This window comes from Argiope bruennichi, chromosome 8, assembly GCF_947563725.1.
Source record: "Argiope bruennichi chromosome 8, qqArgBrue1.1, whole genome shotgun sequence".
Taxonomy (NCBI): domain Eukaryota; kingdom Metazoa; phylum Arthropoda; class Arachnida; order Araneae; family Araneidae; genus Argiope; species Argiope bruennichi.
Genome location: NC_079158.1, coordinates 16,794,252 through 16,808,410, shown reverse-complemented (window position 1 = coordinate 16,808,410; position 14,159 = coordinate 16,794,252). Strand labels below are relative to the sequence as shown.

Here is a 14,159-nt window from a genome sequence, read left to right as displayed (position 1 = left end):
TTTATTTCTTTCATTTCAAATTTAAATTTAAATCTTTCGGCATATGAGATAGTGCAACGAATAAAATATTGTAAGGATTCTATAATAATATGAGTTATGCGACTATTGAAATTATTTAGCAGGAGACGTTATTTAGATACGAAGGCCTATAAATATTGAATTAAAATTTTTAGAGAACGTTACTCTTAGCAAGTTTGCTCGTTGCCCAATGTGGCTAGTATGTAATATAGTTGGGAGAAGAACTGATATAAAAATCGCGCCATTAGAACCAGGGAAAATATAATTTGGTTTTTAACATCATTTCTTAGGGACATTATGAACAAAATATGGGGAAAAATCCTGAAACAAGTTTACTGTTTTGGTTCTAATGGCACACGGCAAATAAATGGGGGGGGGGGGACGAAACAAGTTAACTGTTTTGGTTCTAATTTCACACGGCAAATGAATGATTGGTGATAAATTAACAGTTCTGAAGTCAAATGGGATTTCGACATTTTGTATGTTAGCCGAAACTTATTATTCGACAAATGTTCAAATCGGTCATTGCAAAGGATTATTCATCAAACGTTTTAAAAGATGAAAAAATATCAAACGAAATTGACTAGTTTAAATTGCTCATTAGCATGTTAAAAATGAACTTGCTAGAAAATAATTAATTCACAAATGTCCACAAAAATGTGAGCAATTAGATGCATAAATTGTCTTTAAAGAGAAACAAATGGACTCACTTCAAATAGTCTCCTATTTCTGAATATAATTTTATTCATATATTTAAAATGGTCTTATAATAAATAAATTATTAATAATAAATACTTTTATTCTTAAATATTTAAACTATCAGAATTCTCAAATTAGCTTCATTTTATTTCTTTAAATATGTTTACCACTTTCAAAACTTAATTATCAAATGTTTAAACTAAATAAACTGGAAACAATGTTGAAGGTAAAAAAATATCGGAATAAAAATATATTCCGTGCCATATCATTGATCTGATTTTCAAAGCAGCCATTCTTTCTCTTTGTCAGCATCAACAAATTTGTCAGCATTCATCGATCTTCCTGCTTCGATTTTCTTTGGAGAAAACGCAACTGTGGAGCACTCAGCACTTGTGTTAGACAAAATACTGCTATTGTTTAAAGCACTCAAACATTTATTTTTGCCCAAGTAGGCAACTTCAGAAGTCAAGGAATAAAAGTGATTTACGAATTTCTAGAATCGGGAGATATCGCTGGAAATGAAACTTCAACCTCACCTCGGGAAGTGGAGCACAGCCAAGAAAGTTTTCAAATAAACTGGCACGCCCTCAAGAAAGTTAATATTTCATAATTTGTCCCCTAGAATGACGGCTGTTGGATGAGATGACGTCTTGGAGAGCATTTAAACAAATTAAAAAAAATGAGAGAGGGAGAGAAGTGGTTGACACATATAAGGATAAATTAAATAGCTGAGGTAATACAAATATGTGAGAGACCGTACGAAAAACAAATGATAATAAATTTCGTAAAATCGATTTTTCAGTCACCCTTTTAATTTTGTACTTAAACGTACAGCTATATTAATCTTTATTACTTTATATTCTTTGTCATTTAAATTAAAATTTATTGTTAAAATATTATGAAGTCTTAAAGTCATTTTTTTTCTCGAATTCAATACGAAAGAATAAAAATTTAACTTAATCGTAGTTCCGAAATTTAAAAAAAAAAATAGTGAATGGTTATCGAGAACACACATATGAACGTGATTTCAAGGGGCTACCAATGGTTATTGAGAACACACAGATGAACAGAATCTCAATGGGCTAACCCCTTCTGCAAATAAATGAAGAATCGATTAAAAATTCCACCTTTATAATTATGTAATAAGTCAAATTTAATAAATATGCCCAAAAATAATAATATTTCAAATTTTTTTTCATAAACTAGAAAATATCTGCTTTAAATGCATACCTATATTTTCTTAACAACCAAAAACTCTTAGTCTACTTTTTCTAGGTTTAAAGATATTTATAAGAGATTTTCTACTGCATTAAATTATAGAACAAAATACAGAGTGGGCAAAAATATAAAAATTGATAAAACCAGAAAAAATATCCAAAAAAAAAAAAAAACGGTTTGCAGGTTTAAGTCACTGATAGGTCACGGAATTTTTTTTAAGATAAGAAAAAAAATTAAAAAACAGCCGACAGATGGCGCTGGTACGAACGACTTGATTGGAAATGTGGATCCCTGGCGGATCGAGTAAGATCCGGACAACCAAGTCTAAGCAGATACGATCAACGCGCGTTGCAGCCGGAATGGAAACATTAGCGCCAGAATCCGCTGCAAGGATTAGCAGTGCAGAGGAGGCTGCCAGACGATTGGGTTTACCACCATCCTCGATACGTAACATTCTTCATGGAATTCTTCATCAGTATCCATACAAATTACAGTCTTGCCATGAACTTGTATCGACGGATACGTAAAGGGAGAAGCATTTGTGAGATGGACTCTCTTCAAAATTGGATAAGATCCTTCCTGAGTCTTTAACATCTTATGGACAGACGAAGTTCCTTTTTCGCTCCATGGCGACGTTAGTTAACATTAGCAGACGTTGTAAGTTTCTATACCTTACCTAAAATACGCCTGGAGCTGTCATGTATACAGCCGGAAATGCTGCACTCTGCCGCTGCTGGATTTATGACACGTCTGCAAGCTGTGATGGTGGACATATGGAGCAATATTGCTATAATAAATGATTTGGTAACATTATTTTTGTTATTTTGGTGTCTTTTCTTTCAGTTTTGTACGAAACGCCACCTATTGGCTGTTTTTGACATATTTTTTATGATCTTAAAAAAGTCCCGTGACTTATCGATGCTAAATCTGCAAACCGTTTTTTATTTTGCTTAATTTTCTGGGTTTTATAAGTTTTTAAAGTTTTTATGGACTTTTTGCCCACCTTGTATTTACAGTAAAAGGGAATGCATAGGCAATAATTATGATTCATTTATGGAATAACTTTCGATATATCAGTTCAGTTTGTGTATATATATATATATATATATATATATATATATATATCGAAATTTTTAAAATTATGGCCTCTGTTTCTATTTTTAAATTCATAACAATCTTAGGTCCTATATGATTATTTTATATTAAAAATTAAAAACATGATTCTGATTTTTCTATATACTCCATAAATTGGGAAAGAAACAATGGTGAGAAACCTATTATCTATTTACGTGATATGTGTGACAAAAAAAATCGCTTTTATTATTTATTGTCGAATGGCAAAGTCAAATGTATGTAACATATCCTTTATTTTCTATGAACTTTATAAAATTACTAGGCGTAATGATTCAGATATATCGGGATATTTTTCAAAGAATAAAAATAATTAGGATTTCAATGACCTGTCTTCAACTGTATAGCTAAAGTGTGCAACTGAACTGTTCCGCATTGAATAAAAACTGCCAAATAAAATAATGGAAGCTATGCCATTTCATGGCTTATAAATAGAATGATAGAGAGGTATCAATATAATGTATTCTTAACTATGAATCATGACACAGGATTATACAGGATAAAAATTGGGTAGCCGGATATTTTGATAGCATCTTTCTACCGATTTCTCAGCATTTGTAAATACAGAAAAATTCTAACGATTACGAAAGAAAATTCATATCTCAATACTAAAGAACTATCTCTAATTAATTTTATAATTTTTCATGAGTTTTCTTTGATTTAAAAAATATTTTCGTATTTTTAAAAAGAAAAAAAAAATCGCTGAAAAAGAAAACCTGGATAAAATCCCGTTTTTGAAGTCTATGGGGACTTAAATTTTTATGCTTCTTTAATCAGGCTGAAAGCTGTTAAAGGAACACGCCATTTTGTGATTCTTTATATCTATTTTTTTTTTTAATTCAAGAAATAAGAACCCTGTTTTTTGCCGTAATTATCTCAGAATTTCTATTGAAGGTTAAAAATGTTGAGAAGCGGTAGAGGTAAAATGTCGATGGATTTAAATATCATATAAAATAATAGTTGATCCTGCAAATGCTGTTCTGCATATAAATTATTTCTAGTGAATATTTTAGTTATTAATTAAAAAATAACGAATGTATTGTAAGTGTGTGGGGTTGGGATCTATGACAGAAAGAGGAATGGAGTGCTGTAGACGATGATCGCCGATAAAAACACCAACCATTCATTTTCTCAATACACTGTATTTCATTAACGTAACGAACATACACATTGTTTGATCTCTTATAAGTTAAACGTAAAGTGAAAAAAGTAACGTATTTTTTATCTTAAAGTATAAAAATGAAATAAAGAAAATCAATATTCATTTCGAAGAGCAATTGAGTGTACGATATTTTTTGTCAGTCCGTTTTTAGCCAACACAAATAAGCTCGATGGTTTGCCCACGCGAGAACATGCCACGTATAATTAATTGTCCGTGTGGAAAACATGGTGTGCCCAAATCTAAGCTGCAAACAAAAATCGTTTGGCCTTGTGACTTATTGATTGTCATTGCGAATGCCTATCTAATAGGAAATTGAACGCGTTTGAATTCGATTGGCACGTCTGTGAGAATCATTGGAATTCATGGCAGCAAAACATTTTCGGTTCGGAATTTCCCATTCAAAATGGTGGCTTCGATAACGTTTTTCATCAATTTTTTAATGACCAATCGCGTGTTATTGCACAGCCATACTGGATTCAAATTCCGAAATAAAATAACCGGAGATCACACTTTCAGTCGTAGAAGGTGTGGTGATATGCCTGGCAAATCCAGTGAGTTCAAAAACACTGTTGGCTAATTTACAGCTTCGTTAGCATCGCAAACTGTATCGATCGATTTGTATGATACCAAGTCGCCTGGCAACGACTGCTGTATCTTGAAGTTTAAATCGTCGACGTCCACATTTTTTGCTGCCAAAATAGCTCTTTTTGCCAGCCAAGCACGATTTATGTATTTTGTAAGTACATAGAGAAATATGCGGTCAATGAGAGCATTTTGCGAATCAACGACAGTGCAGAAATTAGTGGGCAATTTTATGCATCCAGTATTTTTATAGACAGCAACTTTTCCATCGCCTATATCTAACAATTGGTCCGAGAATGTGTCAGCAGATGGATCTTGTAGCATTTGGACGTGCATGTTTATTTTTAGCTGGACTTTTTCAACATTACCCCACAGTGGCGATGATTTCAGGCAAGTGTTGATCTCATCAGCGTACGTTGAACGTGGATAGGAACACCCTAATTACCTAGCGTTATGAAATATACTTTACGACCTATTCTCATACCTACCAAATACGCATAAAAAATTTCATAAAAATAGGTCGAGCCGTTTCGGAGGAGTATGAACACAAAGACCGTGACATGAGATTTTTAAATATTAGATTACATAAATCAATGATTTAGCTTATGCTCTGAAAAATATTGAGGAGGGGCGCTGCAGTTATCTGTACATGAGGCGTTCTTCAGTACAGAAGGACAAGATATCTTTTTGGAATCGCCTTTCAGTTCCCAGAAATTTAAAGAAAACGTTCGATTAAATAATACTTACCGTTGTGAACAATTATATCCGACGTTTATATGTTTTTAATGGAATGTACCTTTATGCTTATCCTTAAAAAGGGTTAAACTTTATTCTTTGGAAACGGAGCAAAAATTCGAAAGAAAAAAAAAAATCCTTAACTATGGAAGGCGATGCCAGTGAGACAAAAAAGAAACTTCCCTCGAGAGCCATTAAAAGATTAAAAATAAGTGCGCGCACTTTTCATTAGAAGCACTGCAGAAAAAATGACGAAAAATGGCTTAGGAAAAGCGGAATAAGTGCCAAGAATGACTGCATTTCGAAAATTTGTTTCCACCCATTGGATTGCGATGCACTCCTTTTATTTTTATTTCAATTTTTTTTCTCCCTGCGGAGTAAAATCCAAGAAGCATTAGCGAAATTCCAGGAAATCGGGAATTCAACATTAATTTCTGCAAAAAAAAAAAAAAAAAAAAAAAAAAAAGAAAAGAAAAGAAAAAAAGTACACTTCTATTTCGTAGGACATTAACTATTTCTTTATTTCTTCTATGCAAGTTCGTGAGCAAGATAGATGCACTTGAAGTATTAGAATGAAGAAATATATGAATGTGCTGGAATTGGTTATCAATATTTCTTTAAAAGAGAAAGTTCCCTCGGTTTTAATAGATTATATTTTTTTCCCATTATTATTCTACAAATAGTATTCAATAATTTAAATAGTCTTTTCCATTGCTACTTAAAGTATTTTACACTTCAATTACATTAGCGTTCTTTTTTGAGGCTGCTTTCGAGATATGGAATCGTAGTCTTATAACGATAACGACTCCCGATAGGCACTCCTTATCGAGATTTCCATTCTATATCAATGTGAAAACTTTTGATCATAGATTGATTTAAAAAGTAACATTTAGAAGTATAAGGCAAATCTTCTGTAGAATCGGTTCACGAACCAGCGAATCTCCAACCATGGAGTAACCGCCACGAGGTCCAACGGAAAGCGTGACAAATTATATATGCAAAGTGATCCATAATCCAGGATCCTCCAGTGACGAAATTGAATAACTGGCATCAGATCTAACGGAAATAGTAAGAAGTTTCATTTTTTAAATATATATGTGCAAAGTAAGCCATAATCCAGGATTCTCCAGCCACGAAGTTAAGTAAATGCCTCGAGGGCCAATGGTAATAGTGACAGATTTTTTTTTTAAATGTTTGTAAAGTGTATTATAAATCTGCGATCATCTGTGGGTGGGTGGGTGGGTAGATGTAATGATATCTCTTAATGCAATTTAAATCTTTATTACTTTTTATCTTAATTTAACCCATTTTAACTTCATTCTAAAATGTGCTCTTTTTTCCTGATCCAATTCCCACTTTTTTTAATTCTATCCTGCGTCTAAAAAAACTTCAGAATCTGTAGTTCCCACATCATAAACAAAGGAACATAAATCTTTAGCATTCACATTTACTTTTCAATGATACCCAAGATTCCCTTGCCTAAACCGACCTGTGGCAAATAAATACATATTAAAATCTTATAGTAAAATCATTAAAGAGAAAAATTTCGATCGCTTTGCTCTTGTATCGCGATGTAGACTGACGAATCTGTTATTGCTTTTTCTCTACTCATAATCGGTCTCCCGTAGGGATAAATCGCACGCTCGCACGCACACACTAATGAAATGGTGAAAGAAAATATGAACATTTATCTTTAGTTTGGTCTGTGAAGGGAAATTATGATAAATCAATATAAATCTATTCGCACACCGATAGATAGGTTTATTCGCACACCGATAAATCGGTCAATTTAAGCATTAATAAATTTATGAATCGTCAGACATTAAAATAGAAATTTGGTTTTCGTATCTTATACTTCGCTTTTTTTTATTTCATACACAGATAATAAAAAAAAAGACGAAAGTATTTTTAACCCCTCTCTTTGTCACAGGTAGTGGTGACAGGTAGGGATTGCAATACCGGACCAATATTTCAATACCGGTATTCGGTATTTTTTAAATCTTAATACCGGGATACCGGTTTTAATACCGGTATTAGAAATTTTGGAAAAAGAAAGACAACACAGGTGTTTCTTTTTATTTGCCAGTTTTGTTAGAGAGTGTAAATATCACAAAAAATAATTTGTAACTTATAAATTATAACAATATATAATCACAAAAAAGTAAAGAAACATCTTATTTATTTAAATCACAAAAAAAATGTAAATATCACTATTCAGTTTGTGGTACTATTACAAATTTTTGAAATGTGATCTAAAAAAACATAATGCATCAATTGTTCTGTCATTAAGCCTGAAAAGTAATTTTGAGTAAAAATTACCAGCTGTCGAAAACGCTCTTTCGGCATCTACGCTAGTTGGTGGTATACTGCTAGCAATGTGCGATATACTTTTTCCAAGTATTTACCTCTAAATCCCTCATCTTCAAATAAATCGATTTCTCGTCGGATGGTTTTGGATATAGCTGATTTCTGTATTGTATTTTGGTTCGTTGAAATTTTTTTATTTATCGCTAATTCTAATTTTTGTTCAAGAGACAATTCCTTTTCACTATCGACAGTAGTGACATCATAATCTTCGATAATTGAACCGAATTCTGAATGTGGATAGGTTTGTGGGAAAAAAAATTTAAGAAACTTTATTCTAACTTAATCAGATTTGAATTGGTTATTTTCTTTTCTTCTTTTCATTTTTAAAATCATTAGAAGTATGTAAATACCATAAGACATTTTCTATTTAGGTATGCCTTTCTTCTGTGCGATTTTTCAATGTAATATATAATTCTTCAGATACTAATGTGCGCTGTTCTTTCAGTGACTGCAACATTAAATTTATTGTTCCATTAGCTGTTAATAAATTAGAATCTCTCCGACATAATGCTTCAATAGTCAGTTTTATTGGAAGTAGAGCTGATATAGTTCTGGATAGATATCTGAAAAATTAATTTACAGGTTTAAGACGATTATTGCTTTTTGGATTGGATTTCTCAGTTTCAAAAATCATTCCATCATTAGGAGTAAACTGTTCCAACGTGTTTTAGAATCTAATATTAACATATATTCTGTTTTATTTTCAGTTAGTATATATTTTAGTACTATATCTTTTTTATAAGGGAACGTTTAAATATCTTAACAGTTTTTCGAACTTTATAAATGATAGGAAACAATTCTTGATAGGTTAATATTTCATCCTCATTAGCAATATCTTCTTCAACAATTACATTGTCATTATCTTCATTGTCAATATGACTCTCACTCTTACTCTTTTCAAAGTTGGAATCCGAAGTTTCTATATCCACAGTATTTGGATTCTTCTGTTCTTTATATTTTTGATATAATTCATCTATTACTCCTAATTGAATTCCATATGCATAGCACAACTGCTGATTTGCACCAATCAATTTTCCAACTTTTTTCATAATTGTTGCTCCATCACTCGTTATGGATACAATATTTTCTTTCAGGGATAATCCATGTTTCGTTACTTCAAATTTAAGCAATTAATTAAGCCATAAATTAGTTAATTAATTTCGCTCGTTAGGGAGACATAAAAACAAAGACATATACTATTTTGCTATGTTGGCGATCCCTGAACATATAGTGGAGACAATTTTAAAAATTTCTATTAAATACCGAAAAACCGGTATTTCAACTTGTGAATACCGGTATTACAAAATTGTACAAATGGCTCAAAATACCGGTATTCGGTATCCCGGTATACCGGTATTGCAATCCCTAGTGACAGGTACGGTTTTATTTATTGATAAAGTAATATAGCTAGAATAGTATTTAACTACATATTTAATCATCAAAATATTTTACCACGTTCTATTTATAAAGAGATTTAAATCTCAATTTGTTGTAATTACAATTCGCTCATTACTTATTCACTTATTCATTAATTAATAACTATTTTAATTTAGTTTAATCAATTTTAATTTAACATCATCCCTTACAATTTCATTTATTTCTTTTTCTTCCTTGCTCAAATATTCCGAATGACTAAATAAATAACTAAATCTCACTATTTTCCAAATACTTTGTCTTATTGGTAACACGGTTAATAAATTATTCAATAAAGGTAATTATATATATATTCAGTTATCACAGGTATTTGATTTATTACGTTCTAATCATTTAAAAAATTCCACATGTCATTTAATATTGGACTTGTGTTAATTCCTTAACTTATTTATAATTAAAATTATATTATAAATAAGTTATTTTTTTGCTTAAAGAAAAAAATTCTTTAATTAATACTCTTGAATATGCAAGCTGATGTCCATCATGTGTTTTTAGTATGGAAAAGAAGATTGTGAAATTTGAACTTGTGTATATGGAGAGATGATTTTGCTGATAAAAAAATGGATGTGAAAAGAAGAACGGGTGTTATTTTTAATAAAACATTAATTAATACATACGCAATTCATAATTAGTTAATGAATTTATATCTATTTATTGTTTTAAAAAATAAAATTTCTACAATTTTTACAAATTTATTATTATAAAAGATTCAAAAACCTTAATCCATTTGAGACGAACTGCAAACCGAGTGTGCAAAGAATTTTAGAATAAAAAAGATAGCACACGTTATGGCTTCTGAGGATGTTCTCTAAAAAATTGTACCTTCTCTAATGAATTATAAAGGTTCAAAAAAACATAAATGGTAAAGATTACATACCAATTCAAGTCGATGAATCAAATTAGAAACAGAAATCCAATCAAAACATGTTAATATTCCTCACACAACCTATAATTAAAAAAAAAGCTAGTTTAGAATTATTCACTTTCAAAGCAATAATGAATAAACAGTAAAAAATTCATATCATTTTAAGTAATTTTTAATGCATACTGAATAATTTCTGAATTATTCTATTAAAACTGTGCATCGTTTTGATCTGATATTATGCGAGGAAAAACGTAACGTTAATAAAGAATGTGGCAAAAGCTTTGGCAATATTTAGTTTGATTTAATCTGAGTCCGTTTTGAAACTGCGGATGATTATTTTTACACGAACGTAAATTAGAAGAGAAGTCAGCTGACAAAGACATTTCGTCTTTATACTTCTACTTCTATGCAGTACCAGCATAAGAAATATACACTCGGTATTGAATATTTAAATGCAATAATTCCCCATGCATGATACATATTCATTGAAAGTTGACAAGTTTCCCATCTCAAAACTGAATCTGTTTAAAAGTCCGTTTTGCAACTATACAATGATTATTTCTGCATGAACGTGAAGCTTTCTCTACACTTCTAATGCAGTATCAATATAAAGAAGATTCACTTGAGATTGAATATTTAATTGCAAGAATCCCACATGCATGTTACATATTCATTGGTAAGTTTCCGATCTCAAAACTGAGAATCTTTTCTCACCAATAAGACAAAGTAAATAAATAGTGGACCGTTAGGTTTATTATATCTGTCTTGCCTCCCCATGCAACAATGAACCTATCGTTCACACAAGTCGTGATCCTTCACAAGAAGGGAATAATAATGTGAACAAGTTAATTAGAGATCTAAAGAGAAGCTGCATAAAGACAATAAAATTCTAAAAATTTATATATATGAAAACTAAATTATTCTGATGCAAATCTCAGAAAATATATTTAATTAAAGAAATAGAGAAACGTAAGTAATTTCTGCTTTATTATACTCCAAAAAGCGAAACTTTTCAAGTCCTTGAAGTGAGTATTTTAGTTGATGACGTTTGTTGAATCATCAAAGTCTCCGTATCAAATAAGAGTAGGGCAGAAGCTAGAGAAATGAGTCATCACATGGCAAATTCCCAGACTGCTCGATACTAAGTAACTCTAAAGACAGTTTATTCCTTGGAGTCATGTTTTTTCTTTACTTTTGGCAAAGAAAATTCGTCAGCGGCTACATTTCCCCGAATTGCCTTCCTCCCACACCCTCTATCTCCGTTAAATAGAGGAGATATAAAAATATTAGCTTTTAAGACTTAAAGAAATATGTATAGATAGGTGATCGATATAAATAATAAATATGTATAGAAACAACGCAAGAAAGATAATAAATAAATAGATTCATCATTTCGTTTGCTTGTTACTTTTTATTTTTTGCTTGTTATTTGTTAAAGTAATGTAACATCAAATCAAATTCGAATTCGATATTTTGGCGAATCTGCACTTTTTAGATCGCTCTGAGTAAGAAAAACACAATTTTGGAAAATATCTGCTTATCTATCTGTCTGCTTGTTTGCGATAAAAAATAATTCAAACTATTTTGAGCCAGACGTATAAGATTTTGTGCACGGTTTTTACACTAAATGAAAGATTTCTTTCAAATTTCCAGCAAAATATATTCAGAAGAAGTCTGCCTGTCTGGATGTTTGAATATATCTACGAGACAAAGACAGTTACATGAACAAAATTCGGCGCACATATTTAACATCTACAGTGGAGGCACTGTTCAATTTTGAACCAAATCTAACAAGTCCATCTGTATTTTCAAATGCATTTAAACGCGATAACTGAAAAACTTAATGACTTAAATATATCTAATTTAGTAAGTGATTTGTGAATGCAGTTGTAGTTCTGGGTCTAATTTTGTTTCTAGTCAGCTGGGAAATTCGTGTCTAAAATATAAATTCACCTTTATTAGAGAATATGCGAGAAAGTTTTGGAGAGACCACAGCAGCGATTGTCAGATTATATTCGTTTTTTTTATATAAAATATTATTAATAAAGTTCACTTCTATGAGATCACATTCATTGAAAAACAACATACCATTAAAGTCTTACATGTAACAACTAACTACATTAACTACCCATTGTCTATCTTACGCTATATTATTATATCATTATTCTATTTTTCTACAATAGATCACACTATTAAACTAATGTAGTTCATTTGATGCAAATCTACCTACGCTTTTCTTACACATAAAATCTCTGCAGATGTCAACATTGAAGTTATTATAAGTGGTTTCGATAGAATAGAATCTTTGCAAGACATCTGTTTCTATCATCATACATGTTCCACACTGATAACTATATAAATTAGATGTTATGTTTTCACACACATATTTACTTAACTAGATTTGTTTCATGTGTGCAAGAATACATTTTCGTAATTGATGCTCTAACCATTTCCTGATGTCTTAGAATGTTAAAACTTTAAACACTCGTATGCTTTTGATGAAAATAAATCATTTAAAAGTTTTCAAAACCTAATTTTCAATTAAATGTTTAACCCAATTGCATTTCGATTCTAAAAATATGGTGCTATTTTGTAGTGAATTTGACAATAATTATTTCAACATTTATAATAATACTTACTAAATAAAAGTATCATTATTTAGCCAAAGAATTAATAAAGTATTACAATACACAAAAAAATTAATAAACAAATAAATAAAGTAATTGATTAATATAAAAATTTTATATATATATATATATTTCTGAAGAAGTGTGTCGATGTTTTTTAATTCATTTTAAATCTAACATATCAAAAAGCGCTAATCGAATTTATTTAATTTTATGATCAGTGAATAATTTCGTAGAGTAGAGCAATTGTTTTTACCACTACTGTCTTGCAAGCTTTAATTGGGATTTAGTTGTTCTCTAATATTCCCACCCACTGAGCCAGTAGAATGGATTTTCGGAGATAATTAAACCTCCCCTTTGTTTCGTCGGACAGTAACATCCCTAAGGGATGCACCAAATAATTACTCGAATGCCCATTGCGGCTAGGCTAACAGCGACATTATCTTTTACTTCGGCCACTCTCATATTAATTCTGTGATTAAAACCTGAAATTAAGGATTAATAGAGCATGAATAATTCACTTCATTATTAGGTAATTCAGGGAGATATGTTATGAATGTGGAATGTCCCGATTATATTACTAAAATCCTCACATTTTCTAGCAGTATTAGCTAAACTAATGAACATACAGGCTGTGGTGCTCTATTGGTCATATCATCAAGAAATACTTCTTAATATTGCATTAGTAAATTACTTTATTTATTTAAAAATAATAATGTGTAATGTCATTTATTGTAAAGTAACAGCTCTAAAATGCAATTAGTGGGTAGCTACACTTTCCCTAGAAATAACCCGGCCCACCAAAAGCTTCGCATGTTAAAACAAAGCATGGCTGAAGAATTTGAATTGGAGGAAGACGTCCATGCATTTAAAACCGAGCTGCGTTCTTAAGAGTACTATTCGAAAACTGGAAATTCGATGTAGGCAATAGTAAGCTGGGATAGCAGATTGAAGTGTTTCTCCTAATGATGTGAAATTCTCGAAAGTGTTTTGTAAAGCAACTTATACCCATAGCAGTTAAATCAGTCAGTCTTTTACCTCTAATAATACATATATGACCTATTAGCGTTCTGAACAGCAAAAAAACTATCAAACTTTTATCTAATAAGATGTCCCCTTCTCTACTAAAGAGATAGAAAAGAAGGGGGTCATCTGATAATCATAATCACTGAGATGAGTAACAGAGGCGAATGTGCAAACTATTGGTTATAAATTTAGCACCATGAGCCACACAAACATGATAAATTATAATTTAAAAAAAACGCGAGGAACCCACTACGCTGGAATCACTAATTCTACTTTTTGCCACTAAATTATTGAG

At 31.0% G+C, this 14,159-nt stretch overlaps 1 protein-coding gene across 2 annotated transcripts in view; it reads right to left on the bottom strand.

Moving 5' to 3' along the window:
- Positions 1-14,159, bottom strand: part of LOC129981382 (cytoglobin-1-like) — a 201,702-nt gene that overhangs the window by 64,703 nt on the left and 122,840 nt on the right. For both annotated transcript variants that reach the window (XM_056092213.1, XM_056092214.1), the window contains exon 2: positions 10,224-10,292. The gene's annotated coding sequence lies outside the window, so the exon portion shown is untranslated. The remainder of the gene's footprint in view (positions 1-10,223; positions 10,293-14,159) is intronic.